Below are 17657 nucleotides of genomic sequence, written 5' to 3' on the forward strand. Positions count from 1 at the left end.
AAGTATTTCATTCTTACATACAGCAAGCATGTTCAGACTGCAGGTGAAGTTGTGGTGTGGTTATTACTTTCTTATGTTCCTGAACAGCTTCCTCAGATGAGATATTTTATGTAGTATCTCACCCTTGACAGCCAATAGAGAATGAATGGGGTTGGCAGTGGTTCAATACTACCATCTGTAAAATGCTGGTTCTCTAAGGTGTCTGGTACGAGTACTTGGCCTGATTTATTAATCTATTCAAGCCTGGAAAAGATAGACTATCATGGGTGAACCTGGGTAATTCAGAAAACCTGGAGTGGATCTGTTCCAGGACTGAAAACATTTGACAACAAATAGCAAATGACTTAGAAAGTCCATTCCAGGATTGATGAATCACCAAGTTTCTCCCATGATAGTCTATTTTTTCTGGTATGGTGATATATTAAATCAGACCCTTGTGTTAAATAGTTTAGTTGCGTTTTTGGTGTTAATATATCACATTTATATTAGAAAAAGTGTCTACCCTCAGAAATAAATAGAACATGAAATCAAAGAGAAAAATTAAGCAGGGTTCTTTTGGCACAAACAGTGTATTCATAGACATATATACAATAAATATGGTGGAGCTTAACATTTGAAAGGAACCACTAAACAATCTAGTGGTCAACAAAAATGTAATTGGAGCCCTAAGAAGGCGCTCAATACAGTACAAAATATTCCAAGGTTGAATTGAACCACAATGGTTTCTTGGGGTTCAACATAGGCCAAATAGGCGCTAGACATGCAACAACTCGTCAACATTTATAGTTATTAACCATACAGAATGTTTGACCATAAAATCATGTTGCTAGTAGTACCTGATGCGTTTCACCAAGTATGGCTTCTTCAGGGGTGTTGTTTTGACAACATGTGTTGGTTGCTTGTATAGGTTGTATCTAAATCAATGAACAATATCTTACTTGAGTCTTAAAACATCAAGTACAAGTTTATGTTACAAATGTACACAATATAGATTAATATGCTAAATGCGATAAAATGACCTTGATTACATAAGGATTATTAACCCCTCACAATATATATAGCTATTTAACAGTTAAAGTATTCCAAGCCAGTATAAATTAATGTCAAATGACAATTGTTATAAAAATGTAGCACTTACATTGTCCTGTAGGGTAGTTTCCTATGTTATTTGTATGCAGAATCAGGAGGATATGATATCTCCAAAGGGTGTTTGCAGTAGGATGCAAATAAGTTCTTCTATATAGTATAAACAGTCTTGTAGTGGATATACTTGTGTTAAATGCTTATACCTACATGTAAAATAAAATTCTTATGCAAAAAAAATTCTTATAAAAAAATAGCATTCATCAAAAAACAAACAAAAAATAAAAGAAAATTGAAGTAAGTAAACCAACTTTCTTTTTTTGTGAACTTCACATTTGTGATAAAAGTATTCATTTTTTTCTATATGGGATTATTTATATATACACAACTAATTTCTTATAAAAGGAAGAGTAAATGTCAGGTTAAGAAGCTAAAAGTAGCAGAACAAACAATTCTGATCAAGATCAAGTTATCCTCAGCAGATACATTGTATATGTCAGGTACAGTGGATAAAACTCTATGTACTGTATTAGTATCATAGAAGTCAAACAAGCAGGAACATAGTGGGAATGTAAAAATTGCTCTAGGTAATGAGTGGTATACAGATATAAAAGTTGTTAGGATGAGCCCATCAAAAATGGACATTTCATATCACCACCAGAGACCTGTGATGGGCCCATTCCTACTTACATTTTTTGCGCATTGCAAGTTTGGTATAACATACATCTTCTTAAAAGAATAATTTACATTAGATGAAAGTCACTCAATGTAGATATATTTAGCTAAATGTTTAATTTAAGTTTAATTGGTGCTTGCCCTGTTGACAAGCTAGGCAAAACTCCAAGAGGGAAGAAAGAACAGCCTAGACAGGAAACCTTGCCCAGATTTTACTCTCTGAGATAAACTTTCCATAGGGTACCCTGTTGCACTTTTTTTGCCCATTAATTTATAATAAACAACTAAAGGTAATCTCTTACACCAGACAGTTATAATTGAATAAACCTGATGAATAGTAATGAAGGGAACATGATTCCTACAAAGTTTAAATTAGAGAGAGCATGTGAAAGACATCAGCTTCTGCTATGCTCCCCTCTTCATAGTGCTCTGTAGGGATACAGTGTCTTGTGGGAACAAAAATATATAAAGTTATATCTAGAAAAGTTACAGTCTTAGGATTTAGAGTGGAAACCAAATCTAACACCTTTCTTTGCTCTTACGCTGAACAAAAAGATTGACAGCTTCATAACCAACCAGAATGCACAAAGACTGCAGAGGAAAATGTACAAAAGAGCAATATCTGACATGGTTTAAATACTTGAATCAAAAGTAAATAATTTCAGTTTGGGTGGGAAAGGAACTCTCGGTTAGATAAAATATCTTTAAGATATCTTTAATGACAAAAATGTAACAAACCATAAGAAAGTAACTAACACTCCAACTTCTCTCAATTCAAGAGGACAGGGTTTTACAAAGACACCAGAGACCACAACAACTCACAGCAGTATGTACCCTACAATAATTGTTAGGAAACCTCGTCCCACAATAAGGAAATCTTCCTCCAAGGAGGAAAACAACGAAGGTTATCTCAGCCATTTTTGGAATGTCTTCTGCTGCTGCTTCGGCCGGAATTAAGAACGTAAGTAGAACACAACGTTATACTTATAGTGAATTAGTTGTCTATGTGATGTACGGTAAGACAGACAGAGGGATGGTCAGAGCAATGCAGAAAAAAACAGGTGAAACTGATTGGTTGGATGTCATCATGTGACATGGGAGCCAAGACAGTACAGGAGAAGGAAGCTGAAACTAAGATTAAAGAGGGGATTGGGAAGAGAGGCCTGAGATTAAATCGTAGATCACTCCACAAAACTCTAAGAGTAACTGGGGACAATTTTTCCACATGGGGTTTTGGGTCTGACACTGTATTACTATTTGAGGAAGTACAAAATTACAGTTAGTATAAAATTATTTAATGTTTTATTAGTTTAAGTTAGTGTTTCTTTCCTAGTCCTATCAATGGGTCTCTCTTCTTGGTACTAGTGCTCCTCCAGTACGCTTTCCAAGGCTCCTCCAGAGCTTTCCGAGGATACAGAAAAAGTTCCAATACTGCACTCAGCCAAGCACCAGACCATCTCTGTCTGCGGAAAACAAACTAAGTATAAGAAGAAATATTGAAGATGCCTTAGATTTAGCTGAATGTGAATAGACGTGTACTATTTTCTAACCAAATTTTTCCTTTCTCTTTATTATAAAGGTCCCGGCTAGAGACTGGCGAATCCAAAATCTAACATATATCTATGTACTTTCAGCAGCATAAGGATTTCTATTGGCAGCTTTGATAATTATAAAGTTTTGTTGGATTGACTTTAAACGCCATAACAAAAAAAATTGAATGCCACTGAAGACTAATGGAACAAAAGCTGCAAGGCCTCTAAACACAGCATTGTCATCAAAACTGCTGCTGACATTGAGGTCACTTTCCCCAAGTGTTAAAAAAGTGTTAAAAAAAACTTGTTCCCCTTTTGGAGGCAAGGAGACCCTTCCACCTTCTCATGCTCCCCATGGGAGGGTGGGTGAGCAACAACCGCCCCCCCCCCCCTTTCTCACAGCATATGTGGTTCTGGACAGCCTAATTCTGATCAGCAACGTGTGCTTTGGGAAGGAGGTGCAGAAAGGAGGGGGTCATGTTCAAGAACAGGAGCAGCCATTGCTCCTCATGGGAGGGTGGGTAGGCAGAACATGACCCCCCTCTTTGCAATCAGGGTGCTTCACCCCTGTGAATGTACCGCATGTCGTCATGGATTTGTAGTCGTGGTAAAACTAATAACATTTTGTCAATTCATCATAAAAACAACTATCTTACCATTTGTGTTCCTGCACAGAGCCAACACTTACCACAAACTGGGCCTGTAATGAAGTCTGGGGGAGAAATCTGTCACCAGAAGAGCTTGCAATCTAAAACCACCAGCAGTGGGTGGGATTCTTTCCATATGAAGATTGATTGTGGCCCCTGTCCTGTAAAAGGGCCCAGAGATAATGGAAGGTTTGTTACACGGTGACAACGGAAGGGTCACTTATTAGAAAGATAAGAGTCAGACCCTCGCTGGGGTGTCACTGCCCTCATACTTAGGGGCAGCTTGGGGCAGATAGGAGGGGGAGATAAGATGGGCAGACAGGGCTTGCTGCTAATTACTTGGGGGGGGGGTGATTTTGGGAAGGTGATTGGGGACATTGTGATTCGGATTGTAACAGAGATTTCACAGCATTTCCCTCCAGTTATACACGGGGCAATTGTTTCCTATTCTGCCTGTTTTACCCAATTACAGGAGAAATAATCAGCCAAAATAGACTCAGACTGCCCCCTGCTGTTCAATATTCCTGAATTTGGCTGAAGAAATATTTTTTTGGGGATTTTTACCAAAGTAATTATTATAAATCAATTTTAGAAAAATCCAAATTCTGACTCCAGGTTTCCAGGTTAAATTTCTAAACCGATCCGACTCACCTCTAGCTTCACTTTTTAAATAAAGAAATAATAATGCTAATCCTTTGGGACCCCATTGGATCCATGTGCCTAGGATGGAGGATGGGCCAATATGGAGCAGTGGGTGGGGGGTGGAGGTCTCATAAAGAGAACCTGTCATGTTACAAGGCCTCAGGGATATACCGAGTGAAACTCACCTGCTGGGAGCACCATCTCCATCTTTCTCTGATGTCATGACTGAACTGCTCCTCCACAGCATCCAATCAGCATGATGCTTCAGCACAAAAATGGACACTGATTGGCTGTGAATAGTAACACATACGGGCAAACAACATGACAGGTCCTCTTGGTGGCCCTCTTCCCTTGATACTTCCCTGTCTGCCCACCACACCCCTGTGTAGACCCCATTCCTCCCCCCAGTACCTATACAATAGGTCAAGGACTTACCTAGAGGTCAGTGAGCCCTCCCCAGGAAAGAAAACATTAGGCCTCAGCGTCATTTCACCTCCTGTCACCATGGCAACAGCTGTCATATTCTCCTCACAGAGTCAGAGCGCATCTCCTATCTCTTTCTATGGGATTCTGCTTCAGTGTGAGCTCCCCAAGAGTGGGCGTGTCCTATAGACCTCGGAGATCAGCTGTGCCCCGCCCATCTAGCACTGTGAAATGACCCGCCCCTCCAACACCAGCAGCATCTGCATGAGATGTGTGTCCGTGCTGTCATTACCCCAATGTATAAACCAGGGGACGGCAAAGTTTTATGGTCACTAGGCCATTTATGGAGTGGGTGGGAGCACACTAGGCCGGACCTGCCCAAATGGCTCCACCCACCATCAGGGAACGGCCCCTGAAGTGAAATCCTTCTCCTCCGAATGTATTGCAGAGGAGAAGGATTTACCTTCAGGGAGCTTTCCCTATTTACTGCGGCCGGCGTTGATATTAAATAGTGGACCTACAGCAAGGAGGCGGCACCGGGCTCTGGCTCCAGCAGTTCCTAACGGCCCTTGGAAAGGGTGCGTTAGGCCAGGGGGGCGTTAGGCCAGGGGGGCGTTAGGCCAGGGGGGCGTTAGGCTGCAACGAACTACCGGCTAGGCCGTATCTGGCCTAAAGGCTGGAGTTTGCCGACCCCTGGTATAAACCTTCATATCTCCCACACTGATTGCTGTACAAACTTCAAATTTCCAGGGTACACAGGGGACCCCGAGAGCTGATATTAAACTTAATTTTAGCCCCCTGAACATAACATGTTGCCAGATACAGGGTCTGGCAACATGAAGAAAGTAGTGTAACACAATAAAATCATTCTGGTTAAGAGGTAGCAATAAAACAGAGACGTTCTTTCAATACGCTTACTGTATGAACAGTAGTAAACAAATCTAGCGATACAATTGTCTAAGCATGAAATTTATAGGTGAAACATAAAGAGGGCAAAGAGAAGAAAAAGGAAGATAGGGGAATATCCATTTATTTAGGGTGAATCTTCCAAGTGAAGACATAGACAGCAACCTGCTCTACTCCATCCAAAACATTGGGTTAAAGTGAAACTAAACCTTGTTTATAATTCAATATCATATACAAGAAAAGGTAAGAGGGGTGTTTATAGTGTGCAAATTCATTCATATTTACATCAAGTTGGTATGATACATAAATGCCAAGACATAACATGCAATAAATAGATGTTGCATTGCAAAATGATATGCGATTAAGGCTAGGTTGTAAACAATTTTTGGTAAACAGATATAGCCATGAACGGAAAGTTAGGTAATACGTCAGACGTGACGCATTTCAGGAATTGGCTTCCTCAGGGGATTCTTAGAGACTTTTAACTAATAACCCCCCCCCCCAAGAGTTCTAATTCTGTCCGTATTTCCATGCAAAAAGTGTTACATTTTTTTTTGCATGGAAATGTATTTGACATAACTCACCGAAATATGTCCAATATTTAATAAATTTAATACATTTAAAAATGAACTTTAAATAAAAAAACACAAAAATCTGTTAAAAAAAATTAACAAATTGTGAAACAAGTAATATACCTGTGTAGAAGCATGCATATATATATATATATATATTTTATAAAAAGATTTCTTTGCATTGGACAGCTATTTTGTATTGAATCCAATACAAAATGATTTGAGTTTCCTGAGGATCCTCCCGCCCGCACTGACGCATGCACCGACATCACCGGGAAACCTCAGAGATCGTCTCTGCAGTCTGCGGCTGAAGATCGGAGGAGGAGGACGTGTCCCCAGGACCTGCGGGGACCAGCAGGACACTGGGGGACGCCGACGGAGCAAGGTAAGTGGGTTTTTTTAAGTTTTAAGCGCCCCTGAGTGTGATTTGGGATTACCGCTAGGGGGGTTAATAGAATATTGTCATCATAATCAATTTAACATCTTCATTATGAAATATGATCACATTATCCATATACTAAAGCAACTAAGACATAAGAAATGAGGAAAGGATACATACATGGAAATGATACCATTTATATTCTGAATGATTTTGGTATATAAATTATACGTGTATATAAGTGAATAATATAAGGATTAGCTACTGGGTCATACAGTACATAGGTGATGTGTGGGTGTATATATGCCTATTTATGATAAAATAAAAGTCTTAGTCATGGGAAGTATATTATTAAATAAATACATAAATAAATAAATAGTATACTCCCCATGACGAAGCAAACTTTTATTTTATTATACATACATACACATATATGCATATATACAACCACACATTAAGGCACATCACTTATGTACTGAATGACCCAGTAGCAATATTTCCCTCTTTGCCAATGTTCTATAATTAGTTAACAGACTCTAAGAATCCCCTGAGAAAGTGAATCGTCGAAATGCGTCGGAACTTCCTTTTTCTCTTGATTTTTTCAATATTTGGACACTGTGATTGCCTGGGATGTAATTTATTATGATGTAATTTATTCAGCCCTGTCAGTCATAGAGGAAGCCACATGTGATGCTCAGAGACTTTGACAACTGAAGGGAGCGATCAGACAAGTGAATATTTATGAATATTTATGCTGAAGGGACATCACCTTTTCCTTTCTGCAGTAAAACCCTGCCTGATCACAAAACTAATAAAGTGGGTTTTTGGTTCTGCTTTGAATGGGCACTTCAACAGACATGGAAAGAATGTGAGATATTTTAATATTTACAGTGAAAGCTGTCTTCTACTATTTAGCCACTAGATGGCAATACTTGTACAAAACTGATAGGATATTGTAATCTAAACCTATTGACCCTAACTTGCATATTAACCTTCTGTGGGGTACAGTGTAACATGCTTTAGCAAAAGTCCAAGTATAGTATATAAAGTGCTACTCCACCGTCTACCTGTTTACTTACTTCTTTAAAAAAGAGGGTATATTTGTTTGACAACTTCTGTCTTTCTTGAAGCCATGCTGACTATCACTTATATTATAATTTTCTCCTCTATGTGTAAACTCCTCTATGAGGTTCTTTATCAAACTCTCTAAGACCTTTCCAACTAAAGACGTTAAACTAACCGGTCAGTAGTTTCCTGGTAATGCTCCCTTTTTGAAGATAGGAACCACATTGGCCTTACGCCAATCCATTGGTGCCTTGCCACTGACTAAAGAAGAAATAATGGCTTTGAAATAACAGAGCTCAGCTCTTTGAGGACACGTGGATGTAATTCATCAGGTCCTGGTGCTTTGTCTACCTTAATTTTTTCCAGCTGTTTCTCAATCATAATAATTCTGAGCCATTGTGGCTCATTTAAGGCAGTGACATTTCTTTTATGAATTCGGACTTAAGCTGTACCATTTTCCTTTGTGTACACAGAGCTAAAAAAAAGTGTTAGTAAATCTGCCTTGTCTTTATCTCCAGTTACCAACCCAGAGACACCCTTTAAGGGGTCTACATGCTCAGATCTAATCTTTTTGCTATTAATATATATAAAAACAAACTTACCCATTACCCATTGGAATATATTTTTTAGTTTGCTTTTGTAGAACAGACTTGAAACATTCCCATTTCTGTTCTGTGTTCTTTGAGGACAATATTGTATCCCAGTCCAAATCACAGAGAGCCGCCCCTTATAATGGAAAATTTGCTCTCTTAAAATAAATGTTTTTATCTTTCCTGTTACAGCTTACATTAAATGAAATCATATTATGGTCACTGCTACCCAGATTCTCTTTTATTTGCACATTTGTTATAATCGCTGCATTGTTAGAAACTAGGTCCAGCAGAGTATCATTTCTAGTTGGGGCATCTATAAACTGTACCATAAAATTCTCTTGTATTAAATTCACAAATTTCCTCCCTTTTGCTGTTCCTGTAGTGTCATTACTCCAGTCAATGTCAGGGTAGTTGAAATCTCCCATGAATAAATCACTTCCACTTTTTGCTGCTTTTTCTATCTGTTCTAGTATTTGATTTTCTATTTCTTCCTTAGCACTGGGGGGCCTATAGCAGACTCCAGTCATTAATTGTCTGTTATTCAACCCCACATTCAACTCCACCCATAATGCCTCAACCTCATCGCTTGTTCCATCCACAATTTCTTCTTTCACATTCACTTTTAGATCACTGCTCACATACAGACAGACANCACCACCCTTTCGTTTGACTCTGCCTTTACAAAAGAAAGTATACCCAGGAATATTGACACTCCAGTCATGTGAAGAACAAAGCCAGGATTCAGCAATGCCAACTAAGTCATAATTCTCCTCACTCATTAAGGCTTCAAACTCCCCTATCTTGTTTGCTAGACATCTAGCATTGGTGAACAGGCTCTTTAAACCATTGCTGCTTTTACCATCATTGTTTGCCAAATCCTTGTTTTTTAGTACAATTAGTACTGCACAATCCAATGTTTGTTTGTAATATGGGAAGCTCTTTACAAATATCCATAATCCTCCCCCAACTATACCGCCTTTCCTTGCATGTGCTGAGAGTAAATAGCTTCCTGGGAGTTACATCATCCCAGCACAGCCAGTCAAGATGGAGGTGCCATGTGGTGGAATGGGGATAGGTGAATAATGGTGGGCTTAGTTCTGCTTTATGTGGAAAGTTTGCACAACATGTGTGTGCTGGGTACATTGATATCAGCATATTAGGACTTTTTTTTATTTGCTGACTAAATAGTGAATCCATTTAGAGGAATGTTTACCTACAATGGATGCATGACACTGTCACTCCTCTGATATCTTTAGATGGAACACAGCTCCATCTACTGGTAGACAACAGTAGTGCAAAAATGATATTTTAGGAGCAAGTGATCAATTTTAATCAAGTCAAAAGTAAACCTGCAGAAAGATTTACAGACTGATTTCATTCTTCCTGTTTTAAATCCACTAAAAATAACACACCATGGTTGTATTTATTCACGTTTAATTTTACTGGCATTTCTGTTGATTACTATTTTAAATGATATAATGTGACGACTATATTTGGTGCCCTAAATTTTTACTGGGGTCACTGTACAGGTGTTCCCCGGGTTTCTTATGAGATAGGGACTGTAGGTTTGTCCTTAAGTTGAATTTGTATGTAGCATTCATAGTATGATGTGGACAGCTTTACATCACAGCTCATTGCCATAGATTCTCCTCCGAGGATCTTATTCCAGTTTGGTTTAAAGATGACTACAGGTCTTGCTGCAGATCCTGAAAGATATAGAGAAAAATGTACAGGTAGTCCCCGGGTTACATACGAGATAGGGATTGTAGGTTGAATTTGTATGTAAGTTAGAAAAGGTACGGTATTTTAATTAATGCAATTAGGACAGATGTTTGTCTCAACATAATATTAAGTAGCATGGTGTCAGTAACTGTAAAAAATTCTAAAGGTGAGTTAATCACAAACAAAGCAGGAAAAAAAATTTTATTGAGCCTAGACATTCATTATCTTCTGGAGCAAGCTGTGCTTTGATATGCAAAAAGAAACAACTGCAGAGTTTGTCTTGGTCAATAAAGAGTTACAAGATGTTGCAGAAGAGCTCAGTCCTTAAGATCACACACAACCTCAGCTGTGTTTAGCAAAAAGATTTCTTCTGCAAGTCATGCAAACCACCCCCCTCCCTCCTTCAAGCCTCCTTTTTATCTAGGAGGTGTCCATGTTGTCCTTAACCCAGGGACTACCTGTACATATTTATATAATAAGCAATTATTATATTGTTAACATTTAACAACACAGCATGGCATCCCTCCCTACCCTACCCTATAGAACAAAACAGCCCAAAAGCTGCCCATTCTGGGCCTTCATATCCAGCAGTGTTTAGGGTGTAGAATTGGGGTGGTGATGTGCTTGGTGAAATTCTTGCATAATCTGGGATTAGATTAGTTTTTTGTATTTTTCATTCATACAACTTGTTGTTTTTTTAACTCTTTGGAGATTCAAAAATTAAAGGAGAATCCAAAGTGTTTAACTATAGCTCCCCAAAAAGCTCAAGGTAAAGCTGCAGAAATAGGGTCCAATGACGCCATATCAATAATAATACTTTTACAGACCACTTCTTCCTAAGCAGCCTTTTAGCCATTAGCAGAGGGACGTTCAAACATCTGCAGCCTTTTCTTTATTCTGTTGTAACATCCTAATGCCAGGGCAGATCCTTCATGACCTTGAGTCCACATAAAGTGCTTCAAATAATTGGCTGCTCCATGGCTCATGGTTTTTAAAACAATGGCTCAAGGGGTTTGTAGTCTAAGCGGCTTCATCTGGCTACTGAATTGATCTTTGGCACCCTTCAAATTCAAACCAGTAGGACAATGTACTCTTTTTTTGCACTTGAAGAAGAGTTGCTGAGACCACCGAAACGTGTTGGAAGCCGTATTTAATCATCTGATCAACGTTATGTTTTGTTTTGGTCTGCACTTTTTATGCAATTACTCATCTGAATTTGCTCTCTTGGTGCCCCAGTTTAAGGGCATCTTGTTTGGTACCAGCAGCCTCGCCAGGAGAATTATATTATGTCAGTCAGTCTGGCCATAGACAGCTTTGTATAACTGATTAACATTAATCCAAGTGTTTCTTTTAGATTTCTCAAAGCTGCAGTTAGTGACTTCTTTCAGCTATTTTTTATTCTTGTGTATACTTTAGCCGTGAAGTTCTCTTCCCAATGCAGAATGTTGGCATTTAATGCTCCTATTTTATATTTTTATCCCCAGATCCAGCTGTTTCTTATTGCCTCATCTAACAACACATGGCTCCATCACGAGCCTCCATCGCTGATGTCCAGGTATCTCTTTAGAAGTCTGGTTCTTCTATGTTTGGTTTGATTGTCTTTAGCTTTATTATTGCAGTTTTGCCCAGCAGGACTGAATGATATGTAAACCCTAACAATAAATGTCTGTTGAATTTACAACTGAAAGTTCCATAATAATAACAATAGTAACATTAATAAACTTTATATATATAAAGAGCCAGCATATTACGTGGAACTGTACATTTATTAAGGGTCGCAAATGAAAGACAAATACAAACAATGATACAGAAGGAGGAGGAAGGGATATTGCCCAAAAGAGTTTACAATCTAAGCTGCATATAAAGTGTACTATTTTCCTATATTTGTTCAATAGGATAAACAAATATATTTGTCAGAACACCTTACCCCTATAGGGCTGCCTAGTGTGTCAGTGTGCCATGTATCAGTTTTTTTAATGTGCTATTATTGTAGCCTTATATGAGACTTCTCTATGCCGGTATCATAATGCAAGATCTGCACCAACATTCCAGCAGCCTGACAGCTCCCAAGGGGCATTGTTGATCGGGGCACTGTGAAGTGGGCTTTTTGGACTGCTGAGGAGCTGGACCTGCACTGTTGGAGAGTAGCGGTCCAGATATGCAGCATGTTGCTGACACTGAGCGGTTTGATATATGTCTACAGCAATAGCACCTTCCGCCTAGATGTAAAAAAATGAGCCAGCAGCTCCATTTTCTGTTCATTTGCTTCACCCCCACTCCTTGTTACATTATTCCATGCATTTTTTTTTATGTAAAGTGACCCCTAATTGCAAGGGAGCTTCCCCTTCTTACTGCTATACCATTGTGAATGTGAATAGAGAGTGCTGGAGCCTCAGGAAGCTGTCCTAGAGCTTCAGGATGGTCTACTCACAGTCATCCAATCTCATGCAATGGCGGGTACTCACCAGCAGGAGTCAGGCTGCCAGATTTAGAAAGGACAGGGCCAAATCTAAGATTTCAATGCAGAAGAAAAGAAATCAGGTGCAAGGAAGACTGCACTGGCCTTCATACTGATCACAAGTTACACAAAGCTTGAATTGCAGAACAAAAAATTAAAACTTAATGTTCACAACAAAAATACTGAAACATTTTTTGCCTAAACTGTCTGGCTGCATCTTTATTTTAGTATTAGCCCCAAGAGTTCAGCTTTAAAGCCATTTATGTACAAGTTCTGGGAGAGTTGTTCTTTAATAACAGTATGCAATGCTGTACATTTATATTGTACCCAATGATAAAACGTGTTTAGAAAATTTGTAGCACAGCTACATGTTTGCTAGCATATTTGTTATTTTTTAAACAATATTGCATATACCTTCATGTCTGTTAAAATATGTATGGCAAAGGCATGTATGTATGGCAAAGAAAGACATCTGAATTTAAAGATTTGCCTGTTTTTTTCTTCATGTCATTGGTCTGCAAGGATTCCAGGTGTTTGATTGGTGCCCATTGCAGACCGTAAAAATTGTAGCTGCCATTTTCTAATTTAGGTTTGCACAGGCTCTGTATAATTTATTCAGAATCAGTGCAATAAGTATATGTACCGCATTCACCAAACTTTTGCTGTGCAAGCCCTGGCTACTTATTATTATTATTATTATTAATATTATTATTATTATTATTAATAATAATAAACAGGATTTTTAGAGCCCAAACATATTACGCAGCGCTGTACATGCTTATAATTGACTTTGATAATGTAATAGCTAATCTGACACCTGGCAAGGGCAGAGCCGCTAAGACAAGTACAAGTAGGTTCACATTTGGTGCAATGGGGTGCAGAGTCTGAGCATTTATCAGGTCTTCTCCATATGCTTTAATGGTGAAGAATTTGCAGATACCAAGTTGCAGACTCCACCAGGTCTAGGCATTGGGCAAGGCTGGGTACTACAGGTAGGTAGTAGGTTGCTCACAGGTCAGACAAGTGCCCGGTAACACACAGAAGTGCAGTAAGGGCTTAGTGAAAGGTGGGCAATGAGAGATCATTAATCAAAATGTGGAACAAGCAGAGTGAGGTTGCAGGGGGCAAGAAGGAGGTAGATTGGACCAAGTGGAGGGTTGGCAATCAGAGGTTAGCAATCAGACCGAGGTACCAGGGGGCAAGCAGGAGCATAGTCAGGATGTAGCGGAGGGTTGGCAAAGAATGGTTAACAATCGGGGGAAGATATCAGGGGCAAACAGGGCTATAGTTAGAACCTAGTGGGTTTAGGGTTAACAATCACAATTAAATATTAGGGGGTGCAGGCGCATAGTTAGGACTTAGTGGTGGGTTAGCAATCAGAGCAGGGTACTGAGGGCAAAAAGCATTATCAGATGGCATAAAAGATGCCATGGCTGCAGGGGAGTTTAAATAGCCCCCATTTATGCTCAACCCTGCGGATGAGATGACATGTAAATCTGCAACCACAGTTGTGCACAGGGATGAACCAGGGGCCGTATGTCATCTGCCTGTCTGCAATCCCTGGTCACACTGTCACCATCATGATGCTTAGAAATGGTGACTGCATCCATTTTCTTTTTTTTTTTTTCAACAGGTAACCAGTGCTCCCTCTTCCATTGTATATATTGAGGGAGCCATGGCTGCAATGTATCACATAGTCATGTCACTAAGTCCTTCAGAATCACAATTGTCCTTCTCAATCCTTCACAAAAGTCCTTCACAATCTAATGCCCCATCATAGCCATTGACATATTCTAATACCAATTTGGGGGAACCCAATTACCTTTACCATTATGTTTTTAGGATGTGGGAGAAGCCATATGGAGGAAACCCATGCACGCATAGGGAATAAGCAAACTCCATGCTGATTTAAACATGGGACCCCAGTGCTGCAAGGTCACCATGTTCTGTCTGTATGATCCCTAAACGCCTTACATCTCATTATTGTGACAACCGTAGAAGTTTTCATTTCCTGTGTCTTTTTGTCTGATCACCAATGTTCATGGATTTCCTACCTGCCTCAGCCATATGGATGATACACGTGTCCTCCCTGGGATCCTAGGGAGCTGTCTGGCAATGAACCCAACATTCTCCCCTTTAGGTGACGTCCCTCCAACCAGACACTGAAAACAACTCATCTGTGATATGGAACAGCAGAAATAACATCAATCATCAGGGGACTTCAGATTGTTATAAGATGAAAAAGAATAATAAAAGCTTCACCACGAAAAAAGTTCAAGACGAAAGGGTTGTGTTTGGAAACTGGCAGGGGGGCATTCTGCATTGTATTTAAATTGCAAAGGTTTCCGCTCTCAGTAGTAAAGCTTAAAAAGAAAATATTTTTATAGGAGTGAAAACAGCCACGGAAAGCTGCAATAGTGTGCTAATGGGAGCTATTTCCTTGCCAAAAGATTTTACTTTCTGTCCATGCCGCCCAGAGATTTACAGAGCTCTGCCACACCAGGCCAGGCGGGGAGGAAGACCAGTCTGGCATTGGCACTTACAGGTCCTGTCCCTCCAACCAATTAGCTCCATGCCCTTTCCCGAGGTATGAGCTCTGCTGTAGAGGGACCATGAGGCTGAAACAAATTAAAAAAATCAGAGTTGCATAAATTGCTGCTTTTATTGTTGCTTTAAGTTAAGCTTTACAATGTTGTACAATATTTATGAAGCTATCTCTAAAAATAATGAACATTTTTAAAGCATTATTTTTAAAGTAAAAGCTACACATTAAGATCCGGTATTTGCAAAAGAAACTGAAGGGGTCATGCATTGGTATATCAAGTCCAGAAATGGGGTTTTAATAAAAGGAAAACTTTTATTCCTTTTTGATTTTTTTTTCCACTAAACTTTTTGCCTGCGGTGACCTCACAGTTGTGTTTTGCATCATTCAGAATTGTCATGTGCAGCCCTCATCCATCCTGCAGGAAGACTTGACATATTGCGCTCACTGCCTTCCAATACATCTGTTTCAATCTTTTTTTAGCCCCTCTCCCCCTCTTCTCTCCCCTTTCCTTCACACACACCCTGTGCTCCTCCAGTCCAGCCAGCAAACATTTGTACTGAGCTGTAAATGACAAGAAGGCCGAACACAGTTGTTCCAGCTCAGAGCAGGTGCCAGCATTGTTTGACTTATCTTCTCCGGAACCCTGCTGGGAAATAAACTGAACCCACCCTCCCAAAAAGAGAAAAAAGTTCCTGCAGGACCAGAGGACAGAGAGAGTGATAAAGATCGGCCCATATCACCAAGTCACTCTTGGATGGTCCTGTCGCAGTGGTGACCTGATATCGTTGAGTGGCGGAACCATGCTGGGTACCCCAATGTTGTGCCAGGTATAGCGTTCCATGGCCACATCCTACAGTGCCATGGACAAATCAGAACACTAAGCCAAGGTAAGAATTTTTTGTATATTTTTGAAAGAAAATGTCATGTTTTTGCATCATTTTAACATATATTTTTTGTTTTTGTTTTTTTGCTTTGCTTTTGTGGAATGTCGTTAACCTTTTAATATTGTTTTATTTAATTTACCTTTTTACCAAGTTAAGCTAAATGTTGTTATTGTTTTATTAGGACTTGTGTAGTGAACACAAGGTTATTGTCCCAGGGAAACATAGGTTAATATATTGAATTCTAAATACCATTAATTGCCATTTTTAAAATACACATCACAAAAGGAAGCAACTGAACATTTTTAAAGGAAGACTTTTAGGAAAACCAAATGTCAAATGATCAATGAGTTTGAATGGAACCCCAACACACCTTACTGGCATTGCAAAGAATTGCACCATATGTCTTGTGTGTTGCAAAGGTAACCACAAAGTTCATGTACTGTCATGTGGTTGGCACACCATTTGTGGCTGAACCCAAAGACTTGTTCACATGTACAGTTTTGCAACTGTTCCATTATTGAAGCCTTTTAGAGGTTCATGTGCAAGACAACCACAATGCTGCAAACCCATTCCTATAACATTTTAATATTATATAATATATAATATTATATTTAATATTTTTAATTATATCGGTTTGGTAAACAGCTGTAACTACCTGTCATAAATGCTTGGACCGTTGTATCAGAGTGCCCGGTGTGTGGTGTCTGCACCACAAATCCACTGTCACCATACATGAGCCTTTATTGTAAATGTTACACTTGGTTCTGTCCCTTCACCACCTTCCTATTGGTCCTATGCAATACTTGGCATGAACAACCAATTTAATGGCTCAGACAGTGGGCATGATAATACCAAATTCAACTTTACCAGAAAGGTCAATATTTGCATGTTAATTCAGCTGCTATAACACAACTAAAATTAACACAACTGTGTCACTGTCATCAGAGTGATTGATGTAACAAGATGGTGCAACAATATACAGAGATCTGATCTGGTTACAGGTTAGTAGGGTATGGTGACCATTGAAGGACAAGAATGTGGGGGTAACATTGAATTGTGACATAATATTGGATACATTCAATAAGTGCTGACTGAAAGAATATTGCATTGTGTACAACAAGATCATTAACAATGCACAGCTGGCCATATACTGATAGATGTTTAATGATCAGGTAATCAGTCAATATCTCCCGGATAAGGATCACGTACCTAGATGACAAATCCAATATTGGGTGTCTGATTGGAATGCTGCCAATGCTAGCTTTGTGTTATCTGATGTGATATAAAAACTCCGCAGGTATCAATCACCTATCACTCTCTCTGTGTCCTACTCATCCCCCATTCATATTCATTCAACAAAGAATTGGCATTACAGATCAAACTCTTATATATAAAGATTGTTCTAGTTTTTTATTAGCTTTTATGTGTTCTTCTATCTTTATATATATGTACAAATTCTTTCATTGTCTATATATCTATTTATCTGGATAATATCTCTCTTTTTTCTGTTGTTAATATCTATCTATCCATC

General features: G+C 39.1%; 1 protein-coding gene and 1 long non-coding RNA gene across 2 annotated transcripts in view; one reads left to right on the forward strand and one right to left on the reverse strand.

Moving 5' to 3' along the window:
- Positions 1-9954: 9954 nt before the first annotated feature.
- On the reverse strand, positions 9955-14870 carry LOC140342707 (uncharacterized). Its single transcript, XR_011923130.1, has 3 exons — positions 14752-14870; positions 12705-12748; positions 9955-10223 (listed from the first exon to the last, which is right to left on the reverse strand). It is a non-coding gene; the product is annotated as an uncharacterized lncRNA (long non-coding RNA).
- Positions 14871-15804: 934 nt separating this feature from the next.
- Positions 15805-17657, forward strand: part of HJV (hemojuvelin BMP co-receptor) — a 27690-nt gene continuing 25837 nt past the window's right edge. Inside the window, exon 1 of the mRNA XM_072428216.1 lies at positions 15805-16129. The gene's annotated coding sequence lies outside the window, so the exon portion shown is untranslated. The remainder of the gene's footprint in view (positions 16130-17657) is intronic.

The sequence above is a fragment of the Pyxicephalus adspersus genome, chromosome 12, assembly GCF_032062135.1.
Source record: "Pyxicephalus adspersus chromosome 12, UCB_Pads_2.0, whole genome shotgun sequence".
NCBI lineage: Eukaryota > Metazoa > Chordata > Amphibia > Anura > Pyxicephalidae > Pyxicephalus > Pyxicephalus adspersus.